Below are 20446 nucleotides of genomic sequence, written 5' to 3' on the forward strand. Positions count from 1 at the left end.
GGGCACGACGCTTTTCCTCGACATACCCCGGGGGACCTTTCAACGTGCGACCGTTTGTCGATAAGGCGACCCAAAGACTAATGAATTAAATGCCATTTCCGATCGCCAATGTGACAACGTTAAATGGCACGCCAGCTCGCACGGGGCAATCCGTGGGCATTATTAAGAGATAGGACACGGCAATCTCCCGGAGATGTTTACGAGTAAATCTGGGGCCTTCGAGATGGCGTCCGCTTGTTTACGTGGGGGAGGGCATTCTATTCTGCGATTAAACTGGATAGCTCAATCGTGCGCAAATATTGCTGACTTCTGGCTTCGGCGAAAAAACCGGTAACCCGCTTTCTCCCGTTTGTCACCGACCGTTTTCGTAGCTCGTGCGATGCCGGAGAGTGTCCTACTTTTTCGGAATCCCTTCCACCTCCGATGTCGAGACCTCGAAGCCCCAATATTCGAGGATGGGTTTGGTCGATTCCCAGCCCAGTAATGTGCACATTTTATATTCCTCACCCGTACGGCAGCGATATGGTCGCTTTGCAACGCCGAGATACGTTTGCTCTTTTGAATGCCGGTCGCACGTCGCCTTAAAGAGACGGTTGGTGGCAAAGCAAATAAAATTGTAACGTTAAGACCCGATCGAGGCCAATAATAAAAACCTTTTGCTCTTCCTTCAGCGGGGCACGATTTGCGGATCCTGTCCTTCCCAGGAGCGCAAGAGCTGCTCACGTGGTTTGAGTGCAGTTTTTGGGGCCAACGATTGCGATGTGGGCACTTTCCGGTAGAGGGGGGAAGACATTGCATCCAAGACATTCCCGGCGGCCGAAGAACTCGAATGGAATGAAGATTTAATAGAAACGACGTGCAATAGCCGGTCAGTCTGAGTGTGTGTTGGTGTGGCGTGCACCGAAATGCATTCCTGGAGCAGATTGGAGTTTGCTTTACGCCACGCCGTGATGAGGTTTCACTATGATGGACTAAATAATAAACGAGAAACTGGGTTAAGATGGGGCATTCGGTGGCGGCTGGCACAACTTTATTACGACGAAGTTGTTGTAAGTAAGAAGGCTTTTTTTACGATGTTCCAGGATGATGAATAAATAAACTGTTACGATGCACATTATGCGGTTTTATTTTCAATAAACTTGGTCTTGTCTAAACTTTGCGATTGGTGGAAGTTTGTGTAATTTTCTTTTATCGGAACTTGAACTTGGGCTTGAAATAGAATTTCTGGAAAATTGAATGGTGAACTTTTCTCGCAAAATTTCTTGCATAATTTTCTTTAACGATGGAAATATCTGGATTTTTGTCTTTATAGCTTAAAGAAGTGACAACAACTGGATTAAAAGTTCCTTAATGCTGTTTCTGCGAACACGTTTACCTTACAACTCAATTTGTAAGAAAACTTTGAATAAAACTTCTTTTTTCTAAAAAATTAATTGTATAACATATCACGCTTTGTAATACTGACAGAACCAAAAGTTCTAGAGCCGCGTAATTTTTCACAACACATGGATTGTTTTACGCCATGATTTGTACTAGAAATGTTTTTTTCCACCAGGAATTTATCTCCCTAAAATATGAAAATGTTACAATTAGTCGTTAAAAGCTCACGATGAGTCAGTAGGAAGCAAAACATTTCATTTGGGTCCTTTTTCGCCCGGACGGCAACGTGTTTCGCAATAACTTAAACTTGAGCTATTTATTAGGCCATACAGATGACGGATAGGTTTCAATTCCACCCTCAGAAGTCGGCTTGAACTGACGTCCCTTGCGGCCAAGGGAACGTCAACTGCACCTATGAAGGCAACTGTCCAACCCATGGTCAGTGGCAGTTTTAGCCCAGCAAAGGGAGAAAAGCCATAAAGTACACTTTCTTTGACGAAGTGAAAAACCGGTTCTGCATGCCGGTCCGGTGGCCACTCGCCTGCGGGTTGACATTGATATTCGGCCCGGCTTCGGTTTAGAAGGGGTTTTTTAGATGGGTGAAGGGAGAAAGAGTGAAGCTGCAAGCGTCGGGCGCAATGCTGCGGAACCACATTCTTCGCGACCGATGAGCCCTTCCCAGTTGGAGGTGAGGTTAATTTACGACCCGTGCCCGGTTGTGGTGTGCACCTAACCTCCGAGGAGTGTCCATTTGGAGCCCGGGTATGGGTATGTGTATTCCTCTCTGGAGGGAGAATGCAAGACAGGAAGGTGACGCTTCAAATGTGCCACAAATGATGGGTTAAGTTGCTATCCAGATATGCAGGCAAGATGGACGCAAAATGTGCCAATGCAATGTTACCTTCCCTGCGGTTGATGTAATCAAGCGACTGTGAGGTAAACGTGTAGTTGTTTCTAGCCTAGGGACAAAGAGACTCTCCTCGCAAACGTTACGTCCTCAGCGCATATCGTCAACCAAGATCGGACTAATGGCGGATGTTAAAAGTATCCCATTTCGTCTCCTAGCAACTGTCACTAGATGTTTTGACTTCAACACGAGCAGTTGATTGACAACTCAACTCTTACATGCAAAGTCGCGGGATCATCTTTGTATCAGAGAGGTTTTACTGTATTGAAATACAACCGAAGGATAGAAACCAATATCTGATTTTATATAATTGTCGAAACGTTCATCCTCCAAACGACACTCCCAGTCCCCAAATCAAAGAAAAAGAAGACTATCCGATAGCGATCGCCAACATTCCGCGACAGTTGCCAATTGCGTGAGGTGAAAGATATATTTCACAACAATAATATCCATTCGCGATCGCGATTCCTAAAGAGAAACGTTCAAATTTGTCTTTCCTTGGCCTCGGTCATCTATCAACATCGGTCTGACAGCAAATCAAAATTCCAGTATTCATAATTTCATACTAACTTTGCATACAATGCCCCTTCTGGTCGTTTTGTAGAGGGTTTCATCAATGTTAGGGTAAGATTTTCTCATCACCCAACTTCCGGCCACGTTTCTGAAAATCACGCCTCATACCGAGGGGACGGCTTTGACGTTGACACGCTGCCTTTGATTCCCATCGTGCATGTAACAGAGTTTGTATGTGTGTGTGTGTAAATGACGTGATGTATTTTTAATTCGTTTCTTCCACCTTTTTTTCTTATATTGGCTTCATTCACTTTGATAATTATCATTCCGATCGGATGATCATCGCATCATCCGGTGTTCGATCGTTCGATTGGAGTCCATCAGAACTCTAGTGGCGACTTCTATTCTCAGCACTAACCCCCCGAAACGCCCCGCCGAGTGTTGATTCGCCCCAATCAAGGTTACGCCGGTACCACCGGGTCTCTGTGGGTCGGTTAATTAATTTTCTTTCCATCCGGTGCTGGAGGGTTGAGACAGCTCAATTCTTCTTGTGGGTTTTTCTAGCCGTATTCTGCTCGCGCGATTTGATGGAGATTCTGAATAAAGGCACGGAAATAGGCAATCCCAATTAACCCCATGAAATACGGGATGTTCTAGACGTTATCGTTTGAATTTAGCCCCAGAATAGCAAATGGTCAGCTGTTTTTCATCTTCCAAGTTGTCTTCAATGCTGGAAACGATCAAATAGCCGATAACATTCTCGACAACCTGAACCTGGGCGAATCGCGTTGACTGAATAACATTTCCCTCAAACAAAGAAACTGCATTTCCTAGTTCCGGAGTTGAAACCGGAGTTCTAATTCATCAACTGATGAACCGCCGACAAGCGACAGCAGTTCCGTTTCCTTCATTCCGTAGAAACGATTGTTTGTATTATGGCATCGCGCATTTTTCCCGTCAGCAGCAAGCAACCTCCACTACGACCTAAGAGTTCACAGCGCGTTTCGCGGACGGATGGCTAAATAGATAACCGGTGAGGCTTTTCCATGTCCGGTGTGTCCGGTAAATGTCTCATTGTTTCGCCGTGTGGCCTTTGCGTGCGCCGATATCGCTGTACTTTGTTCGTTCCTGACAAGATGCAACCACCGCCGGCTTGGATTCGGAGTGGCTTTTTCTGGTCGACGGAAAAATCATCGGCCCTTTCCCTGACATTTACCAACCCCTCGACCAAGCACCAGGAAGCCAACGGAGTTTAATTCACTTTTTCCGCCCCGAAAAACTTGTTTATCAGCTTCCCTCGAGGCAGCATATCTTGTTTGTCCCGGAAAGTTTGCGCCATCATTAACGTCCGGATCACATCAGAGCGTTGACGGGACCCGCACCACGTGGCGTGGTACGTTCTGAACTGTGACTTTTCCTACGCCTAATCAACGTCAACTGAGGGCGGTCAACTGTGGCCCAGGATTTTTGTAATTCCTCTGAGTTGGCTGAGGTGCATGGTTTTCGGGGCATGTTGAAGTCCTCCGGTGCTGCGCGAAACAATGACTTGGAACAGAACAACAGCAGTGACCCTCGATCCTCCAACTCTAAGTTCCAGGTTCAGTGAATGGCAGTTGGGTTGGAACAAAGCTTGCAAAATCTCGTCAGAGTTCGGGGTCTGGCTGTGTACTCCCGAACCCGCCGGAAGGCCAGAACACTGCTGAGTAGTGTTTGCGCTGGGGTCGAGTCGAACCACCACCCCGTTTCCTATCTGACGTTTTGCAATCTCTCGTCGACTGTGCACCGCTGCCTTCGAAATGGAGCCATAATGGAGCCATCACATTTGATTTTACCAAAACCTCATTTCAATTTCCACACAAGCGCCGGCGAATGGCGTGAGCCGTTTTGCTCCGAACCAACGGTCGGCTATATCCCTTTTTCGGCGAAAGCGCCTACGAAGGCGTCCACTACTCTCGCCCTCATGCGTCCTTTCCCTTCGTTTCCCACTATTTTTGCGGAGCTAATGCGCCTGCAGACGATGGCATGCTGGTGAAGTGGTTTGCGATACCGATTGTTTCGCCATATTCTCCTCCGTCCGTTTCTCCAATCGCGGATGATGGCGTTCCGGAGGCTTCCTCCATCGCGCGCGTTTATTCGGAAAAGTTGGCCCGGAAACGGTGGGAAGCAAGTAAGTGTTGCGGTCGTTGTGGTGTGGTTTCGGAGCATTTATCATCGCATCCGCATCGCGCTTTTCCGGAAGTGGCCTCAGGCGCGAACCGCGTCACGCGCTACAACAAGGACGCTGGGTGGGGAAGCAACAATGGGGCGGTATGCTGCTGCTACGCTGGTCTGTCGGAAATAGTGAGGTTAGGTATTATGGTAGCTTGGAAAGGAAAATCGAATGCCGCAGCGACTTGGCTGAAAACAGCCGTTAGGGGTTCTATAGAAATCATCGGAAAAGTCTAGTCTCCCCGCGAGTGATAAAGTGAATGTCAACTTTTGCGTCGCTATTCGCTGACTTTCTCCACAAGCCCTGGAAAGGGAGACCTTTCAGCAGGATGTTCTTCGTGCCCTATTCCACCCATTTTGGCACGATAGAAACGACGTTTTGATGTGCATGTTACCGCAGTGGGATGGGTGCTCCAAAACCAATTGGAGTTCTTGTTGGGTCATTGAATGTTAAGGTCCTTTTGTCTTTGGGAATCACAAAACCTTGTGAAATAAGAGGAGGTTTTATAACAGTGCCTTCCAATGTTCGATGGTTGAAAACTGTTCAAAAAGCTCATTAGTAGTTTGTATTGGATAAATATGTCTTCGCTTGCCATGTATGTGATATTATTTTTATCAACCCATGATGAGTTATGAGACTTCTTTTGAACAGGAAAAATAGTATTTATTGACCTTTAAAAAACCATGACTAGGTTGAAATCAAGCACCCCCAGTTTAGTCCAACTTCCGCTCTTGAAGTTCTAAATTTCAAGAGATTTTCTTTAAAGCCATAACTCATCTTTAAATTTGCGTCATCTTCTGGGGATTCTGGTGCAAAAAAAACACGAGAAGATCTACCATCCGGATACCGGATACTGCTCATCTTGTGCCAGTGCTAGACGAAAGGTTCATCTTGATACATTTGCAACGATTACGTCGTCAACGTACCGGAAAGTGTTGCCCGTTTAAAGGACCTGGGCCTTGGTCCGTTTTCGAGGGCGCCCATTTTCACACACGAGGCGTTCAGTCAGTTCTTCCACGCTTGTGCTCCTCGTTCCACTCCGGTGCATCATCTTCTTGACGACCCACTTCCGAGTGTGGGTCCGCATGGCTTTTCCTCCTGTACAGAATGGGAATGGAACGAAAATCGTGCAACACTTTTCCACCCATTCCAAGGGGATGCATTTCTTTCGTCGTTTTTTCCCCGTTTTTTACGTTATTTTATCGCCCTCAAGTGTGCGTCCTAAGAGCCTTTTTCTTGCAAAACCCGCCTTCGTAGCCCACTTGCTGCATTTGCTTAGCGAAGAAGAATCCTTTTGCACCCCTTCTGGAGGAGCCTTTTTCCATTGTGGATCCTTGCGCAAGGCACTATAACCATGCGGGTATCATCATGCTCGGAGGCAGTAAATCATGTGAGCTTTTGGATATAATTTATCTTTCTCACACGGGGCACGGCGGCGATATCTTCGTTTGGTTCGGCCTGACGAGCTGTTGCACACAAAAGATGCACACGAAAGCGCACTGCAAATAGCACTATCGGTGTGTCAGGAGTGTCTGTCTGTCTGGTGGTCTGTGCTGAAACTATTTGGCTAGATCCTGAGTACGTCAACGTTCAGAACCTGAAGCGTATTTCTGTGCCTCATCCGGTTCTTACGTGTGTGTGTGGAGTCCTGACGAGGTAGGAGAGGATTTTGTTCCATTTGAGTGCGTGGGTAATTTTGCGAATTCAACGGAAAGCCGATAAATGGTCCTTAGTAGCTTGGGTAAGCAGTGGAACCTTCTTAAAAGCTTCTGTTTTATACCCGTGAATATTTATCACTCTTGTGAGCAAGTGTTCCTCTTTTATTCTTTATCATTTCTGGTCGAAGTACACAAGGAAGAACCGTGTGAATCGAGCGCAAGAACTCCATGGCGCTGCGAGTTGTGTTTTATGAGAGTTTATCTGAAGACGGAATTCAACTTGCGAGCCCTTACGGGGTAGACCGCTGAAGATGTACCTCTTCTCGACTGTCGGTAAAAAACCACCCAACCGAAACTTAAACTCGAACGAGGCTTCAACTTTGTTCCGCATTGCACACGGCGAAGGTCAGTGGCTTCATGGTTTCTATCGCCGGTGCTCGGTGGTTAGTTATTTCTCAGCCTTCCTACCCATCAATTATCAACACCTTTTTGCGCGAATTTTATGCCAGGTACAACCAGCTAGAATAAAGCATTGAAAAGCAAACCTTCCCGCTTCCATCCGCTAACGGGGCCTATGGATGAGCTCATCCTTCCAACGAGAACCACGTTTTGCGCTGTGTTCTAGCTTCGAAAGGGATGGATTTTTTCCTTAGTTCTTCATAGGCCTTGCGCCTGGAGGGAGACGAGCCGGTAAGGAGGTTCTTGGATGAATTGAGAAAACCGCGCAGTAAAGATATCGCGCCATCGACATCCAGCTCCACCGATTATCGTCATCGTCTAATTAAGCCGTATTTATGAGTCTCCCCCCTGGCTTGTGGATGGCTTGGAAGGGGGATGGGGAGGAAGTAAATTCCATCATCAGCGGCCTCCGGATGAGCACGAGGCTAGTGAAGCGAACATCATGTTGTGGAAGCATCGAACACGATCTTGAACCTGACCGCAGAACCACCACAGAACCATTCTGACGCAGCCTTGACACTTGCCCCCATCGTTACCGATCACAGAAGGAGGGGACACGTTCCGGGGGAGACGAGATGTTAACGATTGCAGCGGGTTTACAGAGATCGTGATTTCGCAAAAATTTTTTCTCCGTCGCCGTCGTAGCTTCATCATCCGTCGGGTCATCAATCTTTCGATCAAACCAGGCGAGATTCGATCAACATCAGGGATGGATTTGTTTCTTCCTTCTTGTGCTCCAATCATTCGCATGACTCATCCTATCTGAAATGGCCAAACATGGCCACCACCACCAAAGGGTCGCCGAAAATATGCCGAAAAGGATTGTGTTCCGTTAACGATGTTGATCGGTTCCGTCAACACATGCCGCTTTTGGCATCCTCCTTCCGGGCAGCTGCAGTACGACGATTCGAGGGGGGTACTGGCCATTCCATTCGATAACCACCTCCTCATCCACAGTGTGTCCACGACAATAGCAATTAGCACCTGCGATACGCCGCCAGCTCTCGAGACACGCTCTCAAGATTGATGACAGTGCAGTTCCGAGTTGGCCCGGGTGGTTTTAGTGCCTCGATTGGATGATTAAACGCTTGCTTAACGATTTCATTGCGGGTTTGACTGACTGATGGTGGAGATTGGCTGCGCACAAACGCACGGCCGGGCACGAGACTCGCCGACGGATTAGGGAAGCGATTAGGGTGAATCGGAGCCCCCAGAGCGGAGCGAAGGAAGTGAATATATGAATTTAATGTGAGGGCTGCGCTTAGGGATTAATAATTTAATTGCAAGGTTGTCTTTTGAGAGTTAACCTTCAAAACGTCAGACTACGCAGCCAGCACGTGTTATAACTTATTTTTGTTTTTGTTTATTCAACTATGACATTCAAATCAAGCCGGGGTAGAGTTGTTTCCAATATGTATATAATATTTTAAAATGAACGTAACAGTGTCGAATAACAAGAACATTATTCCCGCATTCCACGCTCCTGACAACACAATCAAAAGGTAAACAAACCACCGACCGATAAAAGTGTCAGTTCGGCCATAAACGTGCCATCAAAACAATGTTGCTTTCACGGCGAAGCATAATTTCCGGCGTGGTTTTACAGAAGCGCCGCGCTTGAAGCGATAATGATGAGGTTTATTCTGCTTTCGCTCGGCGATGCACGCGAGCGGGAAGAACGATTTTCCCGGCTTCCCGAGGTTTTCCTTTTCCTGTCCCCCCTCCTCTTCTAGTCGGCTCGTTTCGTTTGATTTTTGCTTCTCGGTTTTTGCGTGCGTTGTATCCTCCCACGACCGGCGATTGATGTGAATGTTTACTGAAGTCGAATGGGAAAAAATGAAAAGCTACCACCGACGGCGGATGCAACAAGACCTTCCCCGTCGCGCGGCTTGTCGCAGAGTTTTCCGTCATCGGCAGTTCTTGCACCAGATGTTTAGCAGGTTCAATCTTCCGGCCGTTTTCCGGCGTTTAAATGCGCCTTTCCACGGTTTTCAGGAAGCATACCAGCCGTGTTCCGGCTAGACAGGGTTTCAGTCTATTAAAGATTAAGAAGAATTTCTTACGCTGGTGCTTTTATGTAAGGATTATGAACTCACTCAAAAGGTTGACAACAGATCCCCATCCTTTATTTCGTTTTCACCAATCTGGATGGATTATCAAAACGTGGAAATTACTTTACGTCGTCTGACGCTTAATAAACTTAATCGAATTTCCCCGTTTGACAAGCAAGTGACGTGTGCAAAGCGGGACTTCAAATAAAAGTGTCAAATGCATGCAAGTACCGTGTAATCAATCAGATAAAAGTAAATGAAACCCCGTGGATCGCGGAAAGAAACCGAACGCCTTGTTCAAGAATACCATCGCGTACGGAAGGATGTGTTTATTAATATTCCGTTTTCCAATTTGCAATTTCAATTTCCATAGCTCATCTCTACGCCTGTCTCTTATGGTGGCTTATATCCGGTGGGAAAAATTTCCCTAACACCTTCACTTACCATCGATAAGAACGTGTGGGCCCTTCGTTTACTTCACAAGGAGGGTGCCTTCTTCTTGTTTTTTTTTCAAGACGAAGAAACAAGTTTTATCCTCAAGATAATTGAAGATGGTTTCAAGTGGGTGTGAAATCATTTTTCTCAACGCTTCCTTTTCCCAGACGCTTCGCTGCTGTGATGATATTTTTCACCGCACATAAAACCCACCCGAAGCTCACGGGAACACACATCCCACCATTCGTGCGACACCTGGAAAATTCTGTTCCGCACTCCATCTGGAAAACTCGTAACGAAATATTGTCACTGTCGTTCGACGACGATGGGGAGTTGCTTGTTTTTTCGTTCGCGCTTAAGAAGTAACACTGGTGGTGGCTTCCCTCTTCGATTCCACTTCGGCTGTGGCTAAGATATATGTTGCTTTTTTTGTCTGGAGGGTAAAAGTTTTATCCAAGGATGCGCGGATGGTTGGATGGGAAGTAAATATTAAGTACCATCTGTTCCTTATCGTTGTGACTTCATCAAACAGTATTTGTTCTTGTCGTCGATCTGATCGAAGAGAGTTAGAACTCGCGAGAGGGGATGGGAAAAAAAGTCGTGACAACAGGCGAGGACACTTCTTGTGAGGTGAAGGAATGATTTATTCAGTTCCGTCGGAGCAAGTCAAAGGAAATAATGCCGTAAAAGCCCGGCTCGAACAACTCGAAAAAACATCTTTAAAGACACTGTTTTGAAGAAAGTTTGGCCCCATACATTACCCAGCCTTTCATCGACACCACCTTCCCTTCAATAACGAAGCTGTATGAATCCTCGACCTGTCTGGTCGTGGTTCATTATGAGGTTTTCTACTGGCCACTTGCTTCGGGCCGGCAGCAACTTCCGGTGGCAACTTCCGACCGACGAAATCCGATCATCATAATTGAGGAAGAAAACTATTATGCTTGCACAGAACTTGTCCCTGCAACTTGCTCAAGTCAGGGTTCGACCGAGCACTAAATCGGAGGTTATCGCCGACACGGGACAGAGTGGCCAGAATGGTTGAACTTTTCCTCGTACTCGGTTTATAATTGATCAATATATGTGGGAAAGTATTAAACGGTTTTTGGTCCCGAGATTCGAACGATGACAGTTAGAAGACGATAAAGTTGGAATACTAAATGAATGCATACGCTGCACATGAAAGATAAGACAGCTTGGGGGATAAAAGTTGATCCTTTATGCTGGAGGATGTTGTATAAATTCCCTAAAAGCCGATATCGTTACATACGCTGCAATTATGTGTGGCATATTGTGAAATATATCGACCAGAAAAGTGCCACTAGCTGTTAAATAAAAGCACACGATAAATGACAACTGCAGTTTTTATGGGACGATATTTATAGAGAAATCAAGAGTGTTAACGAATCCCTTTTTATTAACGCCTCTCTTACAGAGTACATTGATTCTTTGTTATAGTTTCTAGCAGATATCAATCCCTCAAGCGTATTTATACCCGAAGTATCAGTACGCTCGTTAACGTGTTCTTCGCACATAACAAATCCATTACTTGATTAACGCGGACACGCGAGCTTTTATGCGGACGCGCGGAAAACTTTCTTATTGGTCATGAAACATTATCCTTATCGAGAGTGCCTCGGAGGGATCGTTAAATTAATCCTGTCCGCCTCACATCCCCTCGAAGGAAGAGGGCCTTCCGTTCCATTGCGTGTCCCGGTGGAAACAATGAACGGGTCATAATTGAGTCGGGAAGACTTATTATCCCTTTTTCATAAGGAACCTTTCCCAACGTCCGCCCCCCGAACGTCGTTCAACACGTTCGCACAAAAGATGGCGAAAACTTCAACCTAACGCTCAAGGATTCTCAGGAAAAAGGGTTGTGTTTCTGGAGTTCCTACCTTTGGCCCGGGGATGCGAGTCCTACCTTGGCTGGGTTTCAGGATAAATGCTTGGGCGAAAAGCTTCCAAAGGCTCACTTCGTAGTGGTTTCCTGTCGTCGAAAGCCACGAACACCGGTGCGGCTCTAATTAATTGAGTTGCTAAGAAGGTTCAGGTCGGCGCTGCATTCGATTTCAACTCGGACCAAGAAGCCTTTCATTCAACAAGGTAGGTAGGAACATTTTCCCCCATCGGCCAAAGCAAGTCATAACGGCCACAAACCGATGCCAAAGCACCCGGAAACACAGAGCAGTGGCCAGGCAGTGGCCTTTGGATCCTTTCAACTCGTCGGCTGAAAGGCAGCGGTACGATTTGGAAGATGCCAACCGTTTTTGCGATGGCTAAAACACAGACCAATACACAACTCCTTGGCTTCTGTGCTCGGGACACTGGACGGGAAAGAGTGTTTAGAGTGCGCCTCGGGGTCGAACGGAGGATAGGAAATTCGTCTTTGGCGTAATGCGGTGACGGTTATCCGATTAGACGGGGGAAAAGCGCAGTAGGCATTGCAGACGGCATCGGAATCCGTGCAAGTCTTCGACTGCAGAACCGCTTTCCCTTTTCCCCCACCGTAAGCCAGTGGTATACTTTTTCGGCAATGTCTGTAGGCCGGGAACTAATCGAGCACGAGGAACGCCGGGATCGGAAGCGAACTCTGCAAAAGCCGATTCCGGGCAGCTCATCTCGTATCACAGATGCATCATGCACATTCGCCAGGTCCTTAGTGACCGGATGAAACCGGCCAGGACTTCCTAGGTACGAAACGGTTCGCCGTTGTGTTGTATCTGGTTCACCAAGCGTTTCTGGGTAGGTTGAGGCAAGATATTTTATCGTATTCAGTTGCTAATGAAATTAGTTTCGTTATGACAGTGACTGTGGTTTCTGTGGCGTATCGAATGGTGTAGTAGAAGGGAGCAGGAGGGGTTAGGTGGGATAATCCGGAAACGGAATTAAACCACCGGGTTTCATCATCGTCCTCCGAAGGAAGGAATGCTGCGCAACCGTTCGCAGGTTCGTTTTGTCGAAATTGCTCATTCTGCCAGCCCCAAAACCCAACATCCTCGTCCTCAGGTGTGCAGGCGTGAAATTCAGGACTAATTAGAAACAATATGCCAAAGCTCGTTTCGCCGCGCGGGAAGCGCTCACTCCCGGTATTAGAATATTTCAATTTCCCGTTCACAAACGAGACAAATCTAATGCTAACACGCAATGCCCGGTTTCCACGTGGTTTTCATCTATAATGAGTTTCGACTAATGTCACACGGCCATTTCATTACACACTCTGCACTCGGCAGAAGGTATTGTTTTGGGAATCGGGTGCCTTTTTGTTGGGAGGAGGCCTTAGGAACCCGGTAGATACCCGACACACAAAACACTCCTCCGTAATTATGTACCGGGAGAACGTGTGCTTGAAATTAGTTATGTATGCCACTTCCCAAAAGTCTAAATTCCAAACCACAATTGGACGGGTAATTTTGGTAGGTCACACTCCCGGAATGTGTTCGTTGGATGCGGCATGACTGGATTGAGTTTGAAGAGTTCCAAAAGTGGTGGTCATCGGTTGAAGAGACCAAACTCCATCTGCTTCTTCATTCTGGGCAATCTTCCTCAACGAAGATGAGCAGTAATTTTGCCTCTTAAAGATCCAGTCTCTCGATAAACTGACTACTCATCTTTGGGTAAAAAATATATCTCCTCATCGTGGCAGGACAGGAAAAACACATCCGAATTCAGGGACCCTTTAAACGTTTTACTTGTGTCGAGGACCCAAATTCAAGGTCACATTCATTTGGCGAAATCTCTGCCAAATAGCGGCAGTAGCATTATTGCCGTCAAATTGAACAAGATGCGAAGCGCGTTGTCTGTCGTCTCAAGTGTAAAGTAGCTGCTCCATGCCCACGGGTATCGTGATGTTTCCGCATGTCAACTATGTGCCAAGCGACGACCACCTCCGGCATGAAATCGGGTGTCTCTATATTTAACGATAAGAAACTAAGGCAGGAGTGGAAGCCAGAGGTCATTAAGAAATACGGTTTAGCAGCAAGTCGTCTTATCGCGATAGTCGGAGAACAGATTGTGTTTTTGTTCGCAGTCACGAGACCGGCGGAGACCAATGTTACACAAAACGTGTTCGTCACCGGCGGATCCACTTGTACCACGAATGGGAAGAAGGTGCCACTTGAAGGCGCAGGTTCAAGTGCGATAATCATGGCCTTTTTTTCTCCCGGCCCTGCCTTTCAATGCGGGTAGTTGAGCACATCGTTGCTCTGTTGACATCGTCGATCTCGAAACATGGAACATATCATCTTCTCGTGGGCCTTGCGTCCGTTCTCGGTTGGATTGTTCGTATCGCTTTCCCAGAGATATGAAATAATGAGGCTGGAACCGCGCGGCCTACGTAGTCGGTTCGTAATGATATGAATCTACGCAACAGATAACAGATTCACCACTTGACTATATGACTGCGAGATGACATATGAAACGAACGGGATCATAAATCTTTAGGAAAACAGAAGGTAAATCATAGGAAGCCATTTGCGGTTGATGTTCTTTTCAAACCAAATTGAAATTTACAGTCCTTGAAATGTGAGTGAGGTACCACTTACTTTTCTGTTGGTCTCATTATTTTTATACTGCAGTGATCATTGTAGGGCTTGTAAAGAATTATTTATTCAAATTTTTTATTGAATGACTTCAAATAAACAGGACAAAAGAACCATTTCATTCTTAATTCTTTGTTATGTAACAGAGTAGCTAGACCTTTTTCAAATATACATATACACGGAGTGTTTTCTCTCTACGGTATAAACAAGTTTATCCCAACGATAACGGAAACCGTATCTTCCGTTGGTGGCTGTCTACGTGTTGATTATGGCAGAATAAATGGTTGCTCCGGCACAACGCGACAGACAAAGTGAAACACTTTATTCCCTCTGGTCAACCCAAAAGCCCACTAACCTCCAGTGTGGCGATGCTTTGTGTTTTACATAAACATTGCGGTGGAATCTGCTTAAGCTTAGCTCTTTTTCCGCCTCGGGATGGGGTATAAAATTACAGGCAGAGGGAACGAAACGGCGCGAATAGCGACGCCATGGGGATGAGATGTTCCTGTGGTATCCAACGCTGGGTAATGAGTCACGATCTCCAGTGGATCAGGAGAACATTTGACTCCCGTCGGGAGAGCGAGAAGGGAAGAAGGAGCGCAGCAGAGGAGAAGTTCTATGATTGATGATGTAAACCGATGCTTGGTGAATTCTCGCGTGGTCAAGGCTCCGGGAGTGAGTAAGAATAATGAGCAAATGGTGGTCAGCAAAAGGGAAATAACATAAAATATCGTCAGTCGCGGAAAGACACGCACCCTGCGGTGAGGTTGGACGGGACGGGACATCATCATGGTCCGAAACCGATACGATCCGTCCAGCCACAGACACATGGGGTCAGGATTAGCAACGGGGCAAATCTGCACACAAACACGTCGGTGCTACAGTTGAAAAACACAAAGGAAAAGCAGATGGAAAACACGGGGATAGCCAACATTGCGATATGTGTTTGATCTTCCAAGAGGAAGCCACACAAGAAAGAGAACGGTATCGATAGAAGTGCACCAGAGTCCGTTTTGATGAGAATTTTCTACAACCACAATGAACTGTACGATGTTGCATTTCTGTCTTTTGTGAGTTAATCTTATTATCTTGTTTTTTAGGACATAACATCAGTCATATATTTTTATTATCAGACACCTGATTTGAAGTCGTCCAGAAGAAATAGCTCAATCAATCAACAATCGGTTACTGGAATCCGCGAAAATGGCTCGAAAACAGATTCCCTTTCTTATTGCATTGTTGCTACGTAAATTCCTTTTGCCACTGCGAGTTTCTTCAACTCGCCATCGTTCGACTGAGGCGTTTTTCAGACGATGATAACTAAACGTTCACGAACTTATACTTATCATTTAGTTGGGCGTGCTTATTTCTTTCTCGTACCAGCCACCACGAAAACTTATCAATTTGATCGTTTTAAGATGGGCTATTCTTGCGTGATTTCTTGCAACGGCAAAAATTATTCCTGGTGCCTCCCGCAAGCTGCTATCGGATGGCTTCCACAAGGATGTGTTGGTAGTTTAACCAGTCCCCGGTGGCGTTTATCTTCCTCGTTCGATTCCGGAGTTACGTAAGTGGCTTGGCTTGCACGCGCGCCCAAACGATCGAACCGCCTGGATCGTGTTGGCTCGAACAGATTATCCAATCGACTCGCTTTCGAATCAACTCCGGACGACACTTTACACCTGTGTTGGTACTGCTATTCGGCCTAACAAATGACTGTGCATCTCATATTTACCTTAACATTTAACGCTTCTTTCTGTCCGTCAGTGGGTAAGCTTTTTAATAAAACTGTAGGTACGTTTGACATGAGCCTACCCGTTTACTCTTGCAGTCTGTTTACATGACCCACTGTGGCGAAATTGTGGCGGAAATCACGGGGGGGCGGCTTGATATATCGATAACATCGGATTATGGCTATCTTTCGAATGAATCACACGATCTCCTTCCAGTTACTTAATCTTCGTTCCGGGGTACCTTATCAAACAATGTTCTATTAATAACTTCTGATAACAAAATTGGCAAGCGTGGTTCCACGTAATTTCCTTTTACTTTTGGTCAAGTTCAAGCGCACCTTCAAACGAATAGCTGAAAACAGAGAAACATCCATTTATACCCTTCAGACGCAGTCCGTTACGCTCCTATTGCGGGTCAAATGTACACGAAATCGACCACTGTAGCTGCACGCACACATGGAACACTGAAAGGTGATCGCGGTAACCAAGGTGATGGTCAGTGCACGATAACGCATTCTCCATTAAAGAGGCGAATGTCGTTGGTCTCCTCGTTAAAAGCCTCTAAAAAATCAATAACGTATCCTCCATTAGCTTGTTGACGATGCAATGAGATGATGTTTACCTAAAACTTCCCATTCGAAGATCCTTCGAGCGATAGGCGGACACAAGAAGGGAGACGAGAAGGGTAAGATTTTCTTGCACCTGACGCTCGAACGATGCATTTCGATGGCTTTATGTTCTTTTTGTTCCCGACTCCTTGGGACCGATCGTACAGGCAAGCTCCGGATCACGTCTCGAAACGTAAATCAAAGTGGTTTTCAAACGCACACACGATACATAATACACCAGGCTTAAGCAAAGCTGACGCGGCCCGGATGACGTTGGTATGCGTACCGGTTTTGAAGCGTCCATTTCGAGGCCGTTCGCCATCGATCGACCGACGATCGGCCGGGAGCCTGCATCGCATCGTCATCGCCGCCGCCGCCATCATCGTCGTCATCGTCAGCAGAGCAGCGCTACGTCATCGTTGTTCGGTCGAGGTCGATCCCGCGGCGGCGTTCCGGATCGGCCAGCGAAGAAAGGCCACAACGCGGCGTGCTGCTGCTGCTGCACACACGTACACACACACTCCGCTTTGCGCCGTTATCTCGCGGATCTCCCTCTCGCGCGAATGGCGCCCGGCGAACGTTTTCACTCGCTCTCGTCTCGCGGCAGTACGCACTTGCGAGGGATTCCTGGTCGAAGCTGATCTTCAGTCAGGTTTTCCGCTCGCTATGCATCGGTTCGGAGTCGCCGGAGCGTTGACGATCGCGCTCGGATGAGATTTCAAGGGTCGAGAAATCAGTGTGCCGTCTTGCGAGTGTGTTTCTTAGATTTATTTCGAGATCGTGCACGTGCGTCCCGTGAACGTCACGCATGGGAAAATGGTGAAATGTTAGTGGTAGATTTTTTGATAAAACGAAACGAAAAATCATTTCACCCAAAACCGATCCCGAATGTGCCCGAATGGCATCGTTGTGGAAAGCATAAATAAATAAGCAGAAGAATAACAAATCAACCATCGATCACTCGTACCGGTGTGTTTTGTGGCAGCCAACGTGAATTTTGCTTGAATATTTCCGTGATGAGAAAGAGCGAGCAGAAAAGCAAATAAATATACCAGCCGGTCTTATCATCGCCAGTTCCGTGGTGTGTGGAAAGGAAATCTTAGCATCATAAGATTTTCGATCTTTCCTTTCAAGCTGGCTGGTCCATCATTCTTCGTGCTTGATGCTCTTATGTTTATCTTAAGCATTCTCTTCTGCCTGAGGCGAACAGAAACCAAATCAGAATCGCGTGAGTGAGCAAAGTGTGTGTGTGTGTGTGGAGGGGAAAAAGAAAAGGAATCAGCAATCGTCGCATTTCGCGAAAACGGTTCATTTTGCGTGAAAAAGATTCGTTTTGGTTGAGGTGCTTGCATCGCGAGGAATTTGTCCGATTTTCATGGAGTGTTTTCCGTACATGCCGTGTTCGTATCGCATTCCGATGCTGCCGTTTGTGTGCATGTTCCACCTAATAGTGTCAGTGTGAATTAACAAGATAAGCTCATGTGTTGAGAGCACGGATCTGATTTAGAAAATTCCGAAACCGATTCCAGAGCAACAAAAAGCCATCGGAATAGTCAAAGGCGAAGCAAGAAGACACGAAGAAAAGGACACGGGCCCAAACCTTTCGAATCTTTTGTAGGTATGCATCCTTCCGCTGGAACCATGTGTTGGTAAACTTCTTATTCTTTTACCCGCTGCCCTTCAGCCGACAATGGCATTATTCTTACGTCTGGGTATCGATGGCAGGCTTTGGGTTTGTGTATATGGATTCCTTATGGCATCTTTTTCAAAAGGAAAAGAAAACATCATCCCAACAAAAAAAGGACTTCCAAGATGTTGTTCTCGCCATCATGCTTGCGTGAGTGTGAAGGAACTTCAGATGGAAGGATAACGATAGAAAAGAGATAAACGAGTCGCGAAGGAAATGTATTCCCGAACATACCCTCACTCGATTCAACTTGTGTAGAATATGCACACATGTCCCGGGCGATTCCTCCCCACAAACACATCATAAGACTGTTATGACCGTGCTCAATCATTCACAAGTTTGCTGATAGTGAAAGGTCGTGGCGTTAGATTAACCAGTCGTTGTCTTTAAAAAAGACTGGCGTAAGACCTTACACTATATCAATATTGCCCGACTGGATGGACACTTTGTGAATTAGTTCATACGAAAACAGTTCAATGCTTCAACGTCGATGATTAAGGATTAGAATAATCTTCCTTCCCTTTTCTTTGATTTGTTTTACTATGGCAAAGAGCATTCGTCGTATTAAAGTAATCTTGTTCATCTTAAATCAACATTTCTTGATCACTTTTTAGCTTAAACCCTTATCACGAGGCTTCGCTATCTCCATATCAAAGTTATCGTATCCGTCCTGTCTCTAGGAACCGGATGTAGGTCCGTTTGTTTCCTTCTAGAAAACCTTCCGAGAAGAAGAAATGTTGTTACGAGGGTCTTTGGCGTTACGAGCAATCTTTTCATGATAAAACGACGATAAGTTCGCGTTCTTTGAAACCAAAAACTTTACTTTAACTTCATAACAACAGCTAAATATAAGCAAACAGAAATGTATTTGCGTTACTCACATTCGTGGGTGTTTTTATCAGCAAATTGAAAGGAAGCAATAAATCAAACACTAATTGTGCGCAATCTGAGTACAATTGCGTAGTTCGAGGTATTTGCGAACCATATGAAAATTCCTAGGGAGTCTAAAATTCCGTATCGAATAGTCAACATCGCGACGAAAAATGCTCCATACTATTCCAATACCGAATATAAAAATTCATTGGAGGTTTCTAACGTGCCGCCAACGAAAAACAAACACGCTTCCCTTCGATCGATGATCGCGATGATGATGGTAATCAAAGATGATGATGGTGGCCGATTTCGCCCACTTTTATGAATTACAAATTTTCTATAAACACGTCCCCGCGAAAGTGGCTCCCCAGTTCGTCAAAAGACGATCGTGACGATCGAATGTTAGTGGTCAAGATGTTAAATCCATTTCACCCGTTTTCACACCCAGCCCATCTTCTTCCCCATTCTGTTTCCTAGATTCCGCGTGACGCGCTTTGGTTGGGGGAGAAAAATGTAAAAAGCAAATAAACAGTACTACGGGTGAAATCTCACTCGAAATTCCCCTTCGTTCCGATGGAAGTCGCCTGATTCATCGCGGCCAAGCAGGGCAATGCGTGACGCAAGTTTTGTAGATAGTTATTTGCGACCGCCCCTGCCTGTGTAAGTCGTCTCATATTCATATGCGAACTGGTCCGACAGGAACGTTCGGTTTACTTTATTTGCCTTGTGTACTGCTCCGCCTGCCTCTTAAACCCGTCTTGTGAAGTCCGTCGTTCCGAGCGATATAGAGCGCGGTCTGACGAGTTCCGTGGAAACGGCAACCCCTGGTCCTGGTCGAGATCTTGCGCTTCAGCAGTGCGAATCGGAATGGAACGACCGAAAACCGTTGCCCCCGATGCACACACCACCACACCGCCTGGAAGATGCAACTCTCGAGATGCAGATCTGCCTCTGGAACTGGCCTCCCGACGTTGCTGGGGTATTAAGTTTTTCTTTGACTATCTCTGCTACCCGTGCACACATTAGTTGTGCCCACATCGGAATGTGCTGCCTTGCTGCAGATCGGCTTACATCTCTGCGTCCTCCGCTTTCCGACATCATCATCGTTATGTCACGACCACGAAACCAGACCGGGCCACCAAATCCCAATGTCGTTCGTACGGAGAAGATTTGTACCGGAGGAGTTGTCCGCGCTGTAAGACATTTTGCTGCTCGTTGCCGTCGGTTACATTTTCACAACATGGTCCGACAATTTTCTGCCGTCCTTGCAATGGCTGCACTGCGTTGCAGCTTGGCTTAGGTTGTCACAATAAAATCACGATGGCCATCACCACCGTCGCGAGGTAAATGAAACACAGGCTTAAAACAGCGGCGGATGCCAGTCTCTTCCTC

At 46.4% G+C, this 20446-nt stretch overlaps 1 protein-coding gene across 5 annotated transcripts in view; it reads left to right on the forward strand.

Moving 5' to 3' along the window:
* LOC131271423 (uncharacterized) overlaps positions 1–20446 on the forward strand; it is a 110377-nt gene that overhangs the window by 78746 nt on the left and 11185 nt on the right. Inside the window, exons 1-2 of one of the 5 annotated variants that reach the window (XM_058272843.1) lie at positions 16901–17722; positions 18024–18112. The exons of 2 other annotated variants lie outside the window; for them this stretch is intronic. The gene's annotated coding sequence lies outside the window, so the exon portion shown is untranslated. Of the gene's footprint in view, positions 1–16900; positions 18113–20446 lie in introns of those variants that run through there. 2 more of the 5 variants (XM_058272842.1, XM_058272844.1) reach the window with 2 other exon arrangements.

The sequence above is a fragment of the Anopheles coustani genome, chromosome 3 (assembly GCF_943734705.1).
Source record: "Anopheles coustani chromosome 3, idAnoCousDA_361_x.2, whole genome shotgun sequence".
NCBI lineage: Eukaryota > Metazoa > Arthropoda > Insecta > Diptera > Culicidae > Anopheles > Anopheles coustani.